Source organism: Scomber japonicus, chromosome 22, assembly GCF_027409825.1.
Source record: "Scomber japonicus isolate fScoJap1 chromosome 22, fScoJap1.pri, whole genome shotgun sequence".
NCBI lineage: Eukaryota > Metazoa > Chordata > Actinopteri > Scombriformes > Scombridae > Scomber > Scomber japonicus.
Window position 1 is genome coordinate 10515403 of NC_070599.1, and position 13503 is coordinate 10528905.

At 38.3% G+C, this 13503-nt stretch overlaps 1 protein-coding gene across 1 annotated transcript in view; it reads left to right on the forward strand.

Moving 5' to 3' along the window:
• Positions 1 to 13503, forward strand: part of LOC128383301 (pyruvate carboxylase, mitochondrial-like) — a 287146-nt gene that overhangs the window by 160267 nt on the left and 113376 nt on the right. The window lies entirely within an intron of this gene.

Below are 13503 nucleotides of genomic sequence, written 5' to 3' on the forward strand. Positions count from 1 at the left end.
GATTATCTAACATTATAAATTTGAACAAAATAAGGAAATGCATAGGAGATCTCTTTTTAAATATGTGTTTCTTCACAGTAGCAAATGAATATGCATGGTGATTAGTTTATAATTACAGAAACTTAAGCCAATATTCTGGCTATGATGTTTGTGCAATTGTAGCAGGAGACCTAATATGTTTTTTTTATTCAGAGAGCTAAATTCCAAGTTGAGTATTTTTCGTTCTCACAATAGCAAACTGTTTTACTGTAGCATGAGGTGTACTACTTTGAGAAGAGTGCTAAGAGCAGTGCTGAGAAATGTGGCAGAGTCTGACATGTCTGTATTTAGCTAAAGTCAGAATTTTTCATAGAAATAAGATATTTTCTTCTGTATCTTTGTGCTGGCGCTGGCAAGCAATAGGGCATTGTTAAAGCTTCATTGTTCCCCTTGTAGTCTCAATGCTGCGGATGTTTGACAGCACTTTGATCTTTAACAACCATATCTAAGCTGTGGCTTAAGATGCAACAGATGACAGTATGTATCTGGCATAGCTGCAGATATTATAAACACAGCCCTCACCTCCAGAGACATGAATGACAGGCTATTGTGTCAGCGTAAAAGACCCGAAAATCTATTTTCACACATTTGTTTTTCTTTTGCAGCAAAGGCATTCCTAAATATAAATCTTTTTCTGACAAGCTTTCCTAAAACATTTGCAAAGTTGCTTCACTATAGAATCAGTGTCTAAAAGTATTTAGTTTTTCCAATGTGCAGTACTGATGTAATACATCATTAAATGAATTCATTTTACCTTGTACTGCCAAATTTAACTTAAAGTTAAGTGATTATTTAGACTGCCTTACATGTATTGGTGCGCACCAAAGAACCATATGCAAAGTGAAATCTTTTCATGCATTTTGCAGGAACAGTTGTGCACATTCACTACTCAGTTGGCCAAGTGCTGGCGACCAAAGAAAGAAAGCAACAAGCATACAGAACAGCAGAACCATACACATTGGAGTAAGAGGTTCATCAATTATTCTACAGTTTTTCAACCAAACACAGGTCTTGTACTAACAATTTAAAAAAAAGAAAGAGGGGAAAAAAACTAAATAGCAATGCAACTGCCTGTAAATTGCCCAAGGAATTTCTCTTTTGGTGATCACACTCATGAAATCACTTGGCTAATAAACACAGTATTTCTCCTCATATAAACTGACAATACACAAATATTCACTCCATGTCCTTCTAACCACTGTATCTCTTTCCCCTAAAATATAGTTTCATTATAGCCTCCACTCAGTGAAGAGTGGTGCATTTAGTACCAAGGTCCGAAACATCTACTAGAAGCTAAACACTGAATATTTCATAGTAATAATCTCCTACAGCATTTGGCCTTCAGGCATAACTAGATAAGGAGCAATGTTAAATTGCTTACTAGCCAGTGCTGTCAACTGAAAAGCTAAAAGACTTTCTGTCAGCAGTTAGTCCCAATTATAGCTCAGCTGAGATTCCCAATGGCTTTAAAGCTGTTTCTGAAGCAGAGTCCTCAAAACCAAATTTGCTCCTTATGGTGTCTTTTCTGTATATCTTGAGGAACCTTGATGAATGGGTGTGATTTATATCTCAGTTTGGGTCCCAGTTGTTCTGTAATGATCAGAATTAAGGCCAGGGGCAAAGTTGTAGACTAAGAGTTGGAAAATAATTGCTTTTATGTCATATTTTGTAGCTACATCCTGAAGTGTGATCATCTTTGGCTACCACTACAAGGAACAAGGAAAGTGTTCTATCATTTAGAGATTTGTTGAAACATTAATGTGGCTGTTAGAATCACTAATTGGGTACAGGTATTTGGTAAATTACATACAACTCCCTAGGTTTTTAGTGTTGGTAAATGGTGTTTGTTCAGAGATGGGAGCCACAAAGGCAAATGGAAGGTACTTGTATATAATTCAGGAGTGAATCTGGCAAAGCAACATGCAAAATGCATAGTTTGTTCCTTTTTGTTTTGCTGTAATTCACTGATAAAATAGTGTCAATCCTGCATGTGGTCTACTGTGGTTTACCTTGAACCAGCTGGCACCCAGGGGAGTAGCACTGCTGTGCACAGAGTACCTTCAGTTTTTGTAAGTAATACAGTTTATTAGCAGAGCTCAGAGTAACGCATTTGTAGCTAGCTGTGTTAAATGTGTAAACTGTTTTGAATAAATTGTGTCAAACACAAACAGTAGAAATTCTGAGGATCTAAAAACAAAATTGTTCTATTACAATTGCCCAAATCAGTGAGTAGCATCTTTCTGCTTTTTCCTATATGACATATGCCTTTTCTTCTGTGTTCTGCTCTCTTTTGCTTTCCTTCCCTCTCTATTTTCTTCCCACCCCCATTGATCACACTCAGCAAGAAAGCGTAAAAGAAGACACCCCACTGTATCTATCTCTTTCTCTGTTCAGTGTTTCTTACACACATGTGCACACTGCAAGGCCTCCTACTGTCACCCCCCCCCCCCCAGAAAAAGAGCCACACAACATCACAAGATGAGAAGGGTTACAAGATTTCACTCCTTACTTCTGATCAGGAGTCTGAAGGGAGCCTGTGGAGATGATGAGTTGGAGGAGTAGGTGGTAGCATCGCCACGCAGAGGACAAGAAAGAGAGAATGAGGAGTGAAAAATGATGAAGAGGGCAGGAAGCTCCCTTTTCATTTCTTGTTCTAGGTAAAGGAGAGTGAAGAAGAGATGAACAGTGGGTGGGATGTTGAGAGAAGTAATGATGAACAGGAGAGGTCCTGTGGCAAAGAAAGAAAAAAGGAGGGAAAAGGCAAAATCTCATCTGGGACTAAAAATGAGTGAACGGGAGTTTTCAGGAATAAAAGAAGTGAGAGGGGAAAAAAATGGAGCATAGCGAAAGGAAATTGTGTGAATGAAAGATACAGTGGTGGAAGGGTGAGGAGAAAATATGAGTTGAGGATGCAACTCGCTCAAGATTTTTTAAGAGAAGCTGTCAGCGAAGTGATGTGCTCCTTCGATTGCAAGAAAAGACACAAGTTAGATGAAGGAAGTTGTCAGAGGTGAAAGAGATTGAATGATAGAGGTTAAAGAAACAACTGCAAACAACCATAGGACAAGTGAGAGTGAATACTGAGTGGAGCATATTTAAGGAAAGGGACAGAAGTTGGATAGATGGAAGATGGAGAGAAGTTGAAATTAGTGGGGAGCGACCAAGAGGAGAGGACATGCAAGATGCAAGTAGCTCTGTGGTGAAGCAAGACTGGAATCAAGGGCATAAGATGGAAAGTAGAATCTAGGTTAAAAATGGCTGACTAGCTGTGTGCTTCATGTAAGAAATTCACATTCCAACACCACCTTCTATACTTTTTCTCCTCTAGTTTGGTCACTGATGTTTGAAAAAAATAAGACATCCTCATCTGATTTCTTAAACATGATTTTAGTTGGTATATACACATGCCTATTCAAGGAAATGTGTCTGATGCAAGTGACAAATTGTTTTATGCAAGTGTCATAAACAGTCTTAAATGAGCCCTGCAGTTTCAAACATGTTCAAATTATCTGTAGGAAATTGTGGGAATTAAACCTTGAGAGAAAAACAACAGTTTACAATGGTGGTAGTAATTACAGTGATGATGACAAAAAATGTTTCAAGCTTGAACAGTAACTACTTGAGCAGTGACAGGCCCGGAGAACTGGAAAGCTTTTGGGAGTTTAATTCTATACAAAACAACAGACTTGTGTGGAAATTCAAATGAGAACAAAACGTGTTGGCTGTCAAGTGTATTCAGATTTTAAAAAGGGTGCACTCACTGATCACAATTAAAATTGAAAAAAATTATTTAACTTTGAATAATACTCGGAAAGGATACTACTCAAAACTGACCTACTAGCAGTTGATTACATCTTAAAAGCCACACAGTCATTAGGGTCAGGTATGTTATAATGGCTCACTGTGACAAATATACATAGAGTTATCACCCATCAATCTTCAGTTCCCCCAGTTCTGTATAAGTTGTTACTCTTTTTTAGTGTGACTCATTGTTTTGTTTATAAAATAATAATAGATAAAATGGTATTATGAATTTATCATAACTTACCACCAGCAAGGTGAAGTCCACAACACTAGAACCAGTCAATTGATTAAACTCCACAGCTTTCACAATATTAGTGCCGTTATCTGTTGTGATAATGACCATACGCTCCTCACACAGGTCCCGCTAACACATTTGAACTTGTGCTTTGTCTTGTTTACAGGCTGGCCTTCACTTGTGTCTTTATCAGTTAGCGCTTTGCTGCAATCCATTCATCACATTTTTGTTTGTGCTGTTTAAGGTGCTGATTGGCATGTGATGTAGAGACTTTAATTGAAGATATTTTACAGAGTACCTCTTTCTTCTCTGTGTCGCTAATATCGCCATGTAACACAGGTTGCTGGGTTTTTTTGGCCACCAGTTCAGTGTCATCCTGCTTGTTATCATCCATTTGCACCTGGTCTATAATCTGCACACCGGCAGTCATGTGACCACACATTGCACATGTGTCAGTGACTAGACAGAGACTGAGTGCAGTCTTCGGAGTGTCTCTGCTCATTGTGCGTAGATGACCAAACATTCTCACGCACATATTTATTAAAATTAAGTAAATCACAGTCTATTTTTGCGGTTATGTTAGTGCACAAGCTGACATCGAGTTGCAATTCTAATTAATCATGCATCACTAATACACTGCATACAAGTACAAATGTGTCATGAATGGGTCCCTGTGTTTTATAACCACCATATCCAACTCTTACCAATACACTATGTACTCTTTCAAAGGTAGACCACTCCACAACTCCCACTGAGCCTGCCCATTCAGCCGTGTAAAAGACAGGTTACTTCATGTAGCTCAATTGGTAAAACATTTACTGATACTGCCACAGTCGGGGGTCCCATTCCTTTAGTAGCTCAATAGGTAGGTTAGAGGGTAAGGTGACACTAATACTGCTGGAGGGTTTCTGTTCCAACTGGGATGAAAAACATGTGCACTCTTAATGGTGCAGGGCACGTTGGATAAAGGTACCAAGTAAACATCTACTGGGTGACTATTTTTCTCAGTAGTGGGACAAATCTGTTTGTGCCCAATCTGAATGCCAGCAAAAAGAATCATGAATAACAGTTAAAGGGCACATTTTATCAGCTTTAAAATAATATTTCACATCTAGACATGTGCCCAAAGAGAGAAAGAGGATAAGGAGGAATGATAGTCACTGAGGTGACAAAAAAAGTGTGGTAATCAATGTCTCTTGATGTAATGTTCTCTTAGTCAGTGGCTTAATGAGAGAGTAAGCTGAAGAGAGGCAGAAGGTGAAGGAGAAGGCTGCTGAATGGAAGACATTTTGTTGTTCTGATTTTAAAACAAAGTAAAACAAACATTATAAATATAGATTAATTCACTATAAAGGCCTCACTTACATGTATGACTTTTTAAATGTATATAAGCATTGCCTCACATTTCTATGCATGTAATCCTTTAGATAGTCAAACCAAGGAGTGCAAAACTTCTGCTTAAAATGATGAGAAATGGGAGGAAAAGTTGGACAATATGGAGAAAATTACTCAAAAGAATAAAATGGAGAGGGACAAGGACAGATGGGCAAAAGTGAAATGCCAAATCTTATTTGAGTGCAATGGTAAAAGCAGAGAGAAGAATTTTAATATTAAAGTGTGTGAGTGGGTTGGTGGGGGCACTGATATAGTCGCAGAAATATGGAGTGACGGCAAGAACCGTATTAAAATTATATGGGAAAATGAGTTAAAGGGAGGAAAGGACACAAGGAGATAGAAAATAAGCTTAATATTCTTCTAAGGAGGCTGACACCAAAAGGCAGAGAATATTTTCTTCCAGTCAGGAGAGCAGAATAAAACGAGTGAAAGGCAGCTCGCACGAACTAGCAAAACAATAAACGATAGGAACAAAGTAGCACTAGATGGCTGGAAGGTCAGAGAGAAGTGAAGATTAGGAGGGAATGCACTGAGCAAAAAATTGAATGACAAGTTATTGGAGGTGAAGGAGAGCGCAAATTAGATGGAGGGATAAATTAAAGATTGTGGTAAGACAGTGTGAGAGGGAGGGAGAGAGTTTGCAGAGAGAATAAAAAAGAAAGGAAATGATTCATGAAGGTAAAGCCTTGCACAAGGCGCTGAGTCTTCTATCATTTTAGCACTTCTCCAGGATGAACATTGTTTTTCCTCCTTTGTCTCCTCTCTTTGTCTCTTTCACTTCTCATCTCTTACTCCTCTATCTATTCTCACATCTGTTCCTTCAAGGTGCTCTGTGTAGCATGTCATTATCAAATTAACTCTGCTACCTTGGAGTAATCAAACACACCACACTGTAGCTGAGACTGTGCCTCTGTGTCAAGTCGCTAATAGTCAGTTTTACACCAATCAGAAGCTTGCCTCCAATTCACGATCTTTCAGTATTTCTAGTTTTTTGTTTTTTTTAGATGATCAGGATAAAAGCTGGTTCCCTGTAGCACAAGAGATGGGCATGCAAATGATTATTTTCCTTCCATCTGTTGCTGTAGTATCCTAGTTCTCCACCTCACTCTCTTGGTCGATTTCCCCATTTGCTGCAACTCCCATTGCTCCCCCCTCTCTTTGCTCTCCTATCTCCAATCAATCTCTTTATCTACCTCTCTTCAGTTATCGCTCTACTTCTATCTCCTCATCTTTAAATCCGCTTTCCTGTCTCTATTTTTCTCTGTCATCCTCACCATGCGGTGCTAAGTTGCTGAGGAGTGAGACTGAAATACTGACATGATCAATTCAAGAATTAGTGACACATTATGATCAAAAAGTGGTGAGAGGGGGGAGAAACACTCTTGTATACGTCCATACCATCAGAATGCCTTCAAATCTGACACTGTTTACTGTTCATGTTCAATACGGCCATACTTTAGCTATCAACCTTCATTATTAGCTCTCCTGACAATCTGTAGTCATCATTTAAGCCTCATTTCCCTCAAGTCTTGTTAACCATAATTGCAAACTGAGAAAATAATTAAATACTAGACAGAAATGGCGATTAGTGTCAGGCTGGTTATGGATTCTATATGTTGAACGTTCAGAGTAGGATGCTAATTTGAAGATTCCTATAAAAATGGTAGCTAGTGATGGCACTGCATTACAGACAGAATATAAATAACAAACAGCAGTGATATTAGCTCATACAGGGACGTAGAAAATCAGATCTGTCAGCCCCCGAGACAAGAGGAGATAAAAATGATGAATCAGCATTTCATTATACAGCCAAAAATCTGAAAATTGAATCTCTAAATCTGCTGTCTTGTAAGGGTTTTCTGCCATGTTCCCCAATTTCAACGTGACAAAATAAAATGGCACAGCGGCAGTTTGCTTGTAACCAGATGACATGCACATATGGTAAAAGAACTGTCATTATAGAGCAGGGTTTTTTCCCCATTGTAAAATGATTAACTGTATAATAATGCTTTATTTTTGTATATATGTGTTGCTTGGAATTAAACTATCATTGTCATACAACACATTCAATATGTAACAATTTCACCTAAAGCTACTACATTGAATGCATACATTACATTACATTACATGCATATTTGAAGCTATTGTGAGCAGACACATAACTAATTTCATTTTACATTCCTAGGATGAAGGTTAGCTAGAGAATTATAACTAAGTTGCTGGGCAGTTTCATTTAACTTGACAGAAGTTTTGAACTTTTACAATGTTCATAACAACATACAGCTATTGATGAACTGAATATTTAACTATATGGAACATCAAAACATTAAAAGATCTTAAGATCTTAAACTGCATCTCCTTTATTACATATGGCCTTTAATATGTTATTGTGTTTGATTATATCATTTTACAGTATTACAAGTACATCTTCTTAGAGGAGTTGCCCCTCTAAGTTAAAATGTCAGCTTTATATCAGTTAAACATCAACATATAGAAGGTTGATCCTTTGGAGTATTTTTGAGGGCTGTTAACCATTCAACTGTGTTGGACTCTGTGTTACTGCTTAAAGGCCTAAATGAAAAGAGTTACCTTTAAAAAAAAAATGTTATTGGTTAGTTGTCATCGTTTGGTTTGATGTTCTGGGTACCTTTTTGAATGTGCAAATATTAGGGGTGTTACAAATAAACAATATGAATCAGAAATGGTTTTTCATTTAAAAGATGCAAGTGCCCCTGGATTGATCTAAATGTACCATGAACCCGCCGATGGCCCAATTACAGAGTTATGAATCAGTTTAATGTATTTGCTACGCTGTTGAAAGCTCCTTCAGTGTCTACAGCCATCTCTCTCTCTCCTCTCTCTTTCTCTCTCGCTCCCTCTCTCTCTTTCAAAACTCTCACGAGACTTGTCACAGTAATGTTAAGATAGCACTAGATAAAACAGTTGCAATAATAAAGAGTGTAAAAGAGCACTAACTGTAACAACAACGATGTGAGCATCCACACAATGAACTACAACGTCCTGTAAACAGCACGCGCTGCGCGCTCCAGCTACACTTGTAGCTGAAGAAAATTGATTATTGACGTTTCTGCTGTACGATGTACAGAGAAATAAAAGAAAACCTGAAGAGTTCAGAGGCAACAGCAGATGTTGAAGCACGATGTGTAAAAGTGAACCACTGTGGCAGTAACGGTATGAGTACAGAGCTGGAGTCTAAAAGTTCCAGCATCTTTGTATAATAAAGAGAGACGAACCTATCTAAATAAATCACCTCTGGGAGTCATCTTGCTCCAAATTACAGCGTGTCAGTCCATGGTGAGAGAGGAGCAAAGCTGATTCAAATAAATGGTCATCTGTCAGTGTCCAAAATTAAATTGATATTTGCAGGCTTTGAAGTTTTATTGTAAATCTCAGGCTGGATGCAGATTTTAGGGGAAGTGTTTTTATCATTTATCAAATCACTCTGAAAGTAACACCAGTGATATTGTTTTCCATTGTCATTGTTGTACAGTAGTGTGTACTCCACCATCCACCATTTTTAAAACTATATATTTATAGTTATCATTATAGTTATAGTTCTTGGTGTAGATGGGCCTTTATTGTTGCTGTTGCCATAACACTCTCGTGTTGGCTCAAGCACTTATGACATTACAAAATTAGGCAAGGGATGTCTTGAAATTGTGTTGTTATAATTTTTTTCCCTCAGTAGCAGGCTCATTGTTCTCTGATCTGAACCTACACAGAACTCTCTCCAAATGTTTTATTTCTTTCACCTCCTTTACTAGTTTCTTTGGCTCTAATTTGTACCAATTGTGAAGATTGAATATTGAAGTTTGTTTTTAATATATTATAATAATAAACACAATGACATGGTTCTGAACTCATACATGTCAAAAGTAACAAAATACTTGTTCCTTGGTGTAGTTTTTATAAAATATAACTATTTGACGATAAGCAATGTCACATTTATAGGATTGACTTATGGTCATTTATGATATAAAATTAAACAAAGAACTGTATCATATTGCATCATATCCCATCCAATCATACCAAATTGAATTGTACCGAATCGTTCCATTTTAAAATGTATCATCCCCATGTATCTAGATATGTATTGGATCTTCTAATATTGGAGAGATGCAAACCCCTATCAGATACACTGTTTCTTTCATAGCACACTATAACATGTTTCAGAATTGGTCTAACTGGTTTCTAGTGCAGAAAGTGCTGAGGTCTGATGCATCCTAAGTCAGCAGTTACTCCAGCATACTGCAGGGGAATGCATCACCCCCTTGATCAAAACAGCAAATGTCAGAGGAAGATTGGCTAAAGGCAGACAAGCATACACACACACACACACATGTGCATGGAGAAATATGCCAATCCCACTGCCATAAGGTTATCTTGTGGCGTGTAGAAAACCATTGTGTCCGTGTGTGTCCGTGTGTGTCCGTGTGTGTCCGTGTGTCTGTGTGTGTCCGTGTGTGTCCGTGTGTCCGTGTGTGTGTGTGTGTGTGTGTGTGTGTGTGTGTGTGTGTGTGTGTGTGTGTATATGGATGTTAGTTTGTACGTTACTCAGCATTTTATAATTAGTCAAATTAGGCCAGGGTTTTGCCTTTGGCAAAAGAAAGCAGTGGGAGGGGTTGTGTTGTTATTGCCCGTCACACATTAGTACACATACACAGGCCCACAAACACACACTGTTTCTCAAAGGTGACTACCGCACAGATTCGGCCCTGCTTTTAATGTGGGCACTTATGAGCTTCAAACTATATTGCCCTCTAACCCGACATCCACACAAACACACACTTTCTGTCTTCTCTCAGTTGTTTATTTCCTCTAGTATCACTGTTCATGGTCTCAAATTAGCATGCTATTCGGGCAATGTCTAATGTTTTGAAGCTAGAGAAGCAAGAGAGCATATTAACCCTTTGCACGCACGCACACATGCACGCACGCACACATGCACGCACGCACGCACGCACACACACAACTACATTTGGAAACAAGCCATGGATATATTCAGAGGCACTCACTGGCATATGCACACCAGCACACACTGAAACACAATGACCCCCCCCCCTGCTCATATCTCTCCCTCTTTCCCTTGCTCATCATCATCTACTGTATTTGTCCATCTCTAGGTGTGTCAGCAGTCTCATATTTCCCCCCCTTCTCTCTGGGTCTTTCACACACTACTTCCATCTCGGGCATTTAGCAGTGTCTGCAACTGCTGTAGTTAAATAGAAAATGAAAACATGCAAGAGGGGAGGTAGATGAAAACAGGGAATACGATGAAGGGCATTTAAAAAAGCTTGTCTGGCTTTCCTTGCTCTCTTGTCTGTTTCTGCCTTTCTGAATGATGTGTGACTTTATTTTCCTTAAGTAAATTTCTCACTCTAAATAAAATTACTATTTAATGTGAAAGTGTTTTTATAGTCATCCATTTTGGACACCCCCAACACCCCAGTCTGCAACTCTTTGCAGCATTGAACCACTCCCAAACGCCTCCTTGTGGAGGAATGCTGGATACATCATACTACATCTAGTCAGGTATATCCCAGGAGGAACTCAGTGACGTGGCTGCCTTGCTTCATCTGTTGTCAGGTAGAAAGAAAATGAATACATGAATGGAAGTCTTGGTTTGCTAGTTCAAGTCAATGCTGTCCTTTTCATCTGCTCATTTATATTTTTAGAAGTGTAATTAGCTGTGTTCAGTTGCTGATCATTGCAAGCTCACATCTTTGTTTTGCTGCTAAATTAAGTATTAAAATTCAATTGCAGGGAGAACTGAAGTAGTTTTGTAATTCTTACATTAGACTTTGTAAAGCCTGCAGATACAGTTGATAATAACAAAGCATCAGAATCATGATCCATTAGTGTGACAGCTTTTAGTTGCTGCTCTCAATCTGTTTGTTGTCACTTCATTTCTCTCTCCACTACGGTGTCATAGCAAATCAGATCTTTGTTTACTTGGATGTTTTTGTCTTTCTAAATTCATTTGTATCTCTCCCTGGAACTTCTTTCACTGTTTGCTTCTCTTTCATGCAATGTTTTTCTTTTCTACATCTTATATGCTGTTCTAAATTACCTCAAGAAGAGTAACATCATCCTTACCTTTTGATCACCTCTTCAGACCGACACACTGAAGTGATTTTTGAAGTAAAAAACTTGTTTTTCTGCACGCGTGCACACACACACACACACACACACACACCATTTATGCAGTCCCAGTTGATCCTCCTGTGGTCAAAGCATCTTTTATCCAGCCTGGTAATAAATTGTGGTCTGACCACATTGTGTTTGTCTCTCTCTCTCTCACACACACACACACAAACACACACACACACCCACCCATGAGCTGCCCTGAGCTCAAACATTTTCATACAAAACACATTGAAAGTACATTTTAAAATCACACAAACACAACACCTAAGGTTCTCCTTGTGTTAATGAGTCAGTCTCTGTTCCATACATGTAATTTTTATTATTTATATCAAGTCCAGAGAACAATATTGACTTTGGCAAAATGAAATAAAAACAAAAAGGAAACAACAGTAATGGTTAAAAGTCATCATTATTAATGTAATTGGCTCTGTTTTTATAGGCATCTGTTTACGTGTATCTGTGTTCTGGGGTGTGTATTTGTGTGTGTGTGCTTTCCAGTTTGTTTGTTTTGTGCTGTGTGTGTGTGCTTCTTCAGTATCTGTTTTTATTTTTTATTTTTCTGCTTAGTTGTCATCAACATTTTCTGCTCTAATCATGAAGATTTTTTGTGTAAAACCAAAAATCACACATTTTGTATTTTGTATTCGATCCTAACATCACCCCCCAGAAAACTTTGAAAAACAGAAACACATGGTGCGACAAGTAACATCATTTTATATATATACTATATATATATGTACTTTCAAGTTTTTCTCTTTTCATTTTTTTTTCTTTTTGATGAAAGTTAGGAGTCTCTGTGGTCTGTGCCAGTGGATCAGTCGTCCCATTACACGTTTCACAAAGTCTTCTAATGAACAGTTCCTAAAGGTTACTGGCTTTCATAGTGGCTCTGTCTTTTAACTGGTTCCTTTCAGAAAACATTCACTGTTTGGATTTAAAGTGAATCCATGTGGCACAAAGGAGGCTGAAATCACAAAAATGAATGTTTAAGTAGTCGCTTTCTGACCAAGCTGCACAAATTGTAATTAATTCAGGTTTTGGTAAAATGTCTTTTAACACTTTACTCTTACTTCATTTTGAGTGGAACTTAAGACCTTGTCTAATCTTTTACTTTTAGGTCTTTCTTTTTTACAGCATGTTCAGAAAGCAGAAAAGCTTCTAAAACAGTTAATGGTTGAGTCTGTCTGGTTGATTGGATTGCCCCTCACAAACATTCATATACATGTGCGCACTCGATCACACACACTCACACACACACAGGCACACATACATCGCATCTTGTCCCTGACCCATCAAGGCATGCATACTTATGCACCTATTAGCATTATTCATGTGTTTGGTCCTATCATCCCACATCTAAAATATCACATCTTTCAGAAATGCACACACGCACATGTTTCCCCCATACACCCCCTTCTCCTTCATTTCGTAACACATATCAACTCCATTGTAATCCCAATGTCTTTCTTTTAATAATGTCTGTGCCCCACTCGCTCTATCCAGCTCATATCGATTGATCATGTCCAATGCACACAGCTCTGTATTTATGCTCCCATAATCCGCAGGCACGGCAAGCCAAAATCATTGAGCAGCCACAGAGGACACATAAAAGTCACATTCATTGTGTTTTGGAAAAGAGTTTCAAAATCGCCATCCGTTTTGGAGTCCCAAAATAAAAACCAAGATGACAAAGCAGTGAGCTATGTCGTCCAAATCTTTTTTCTTTTTTTTTTTACTGTTGTGTTTTTGTCCAAGAGGAGTGTTTCTCCAGTATTACGGATAGTGTAGTTGTTTTTGATCCAGTGTAAACCCTTGTGTTGTGGGGGCTGGAACTCTGGAGAGTTGAAGTGTTAGCAAGAGTC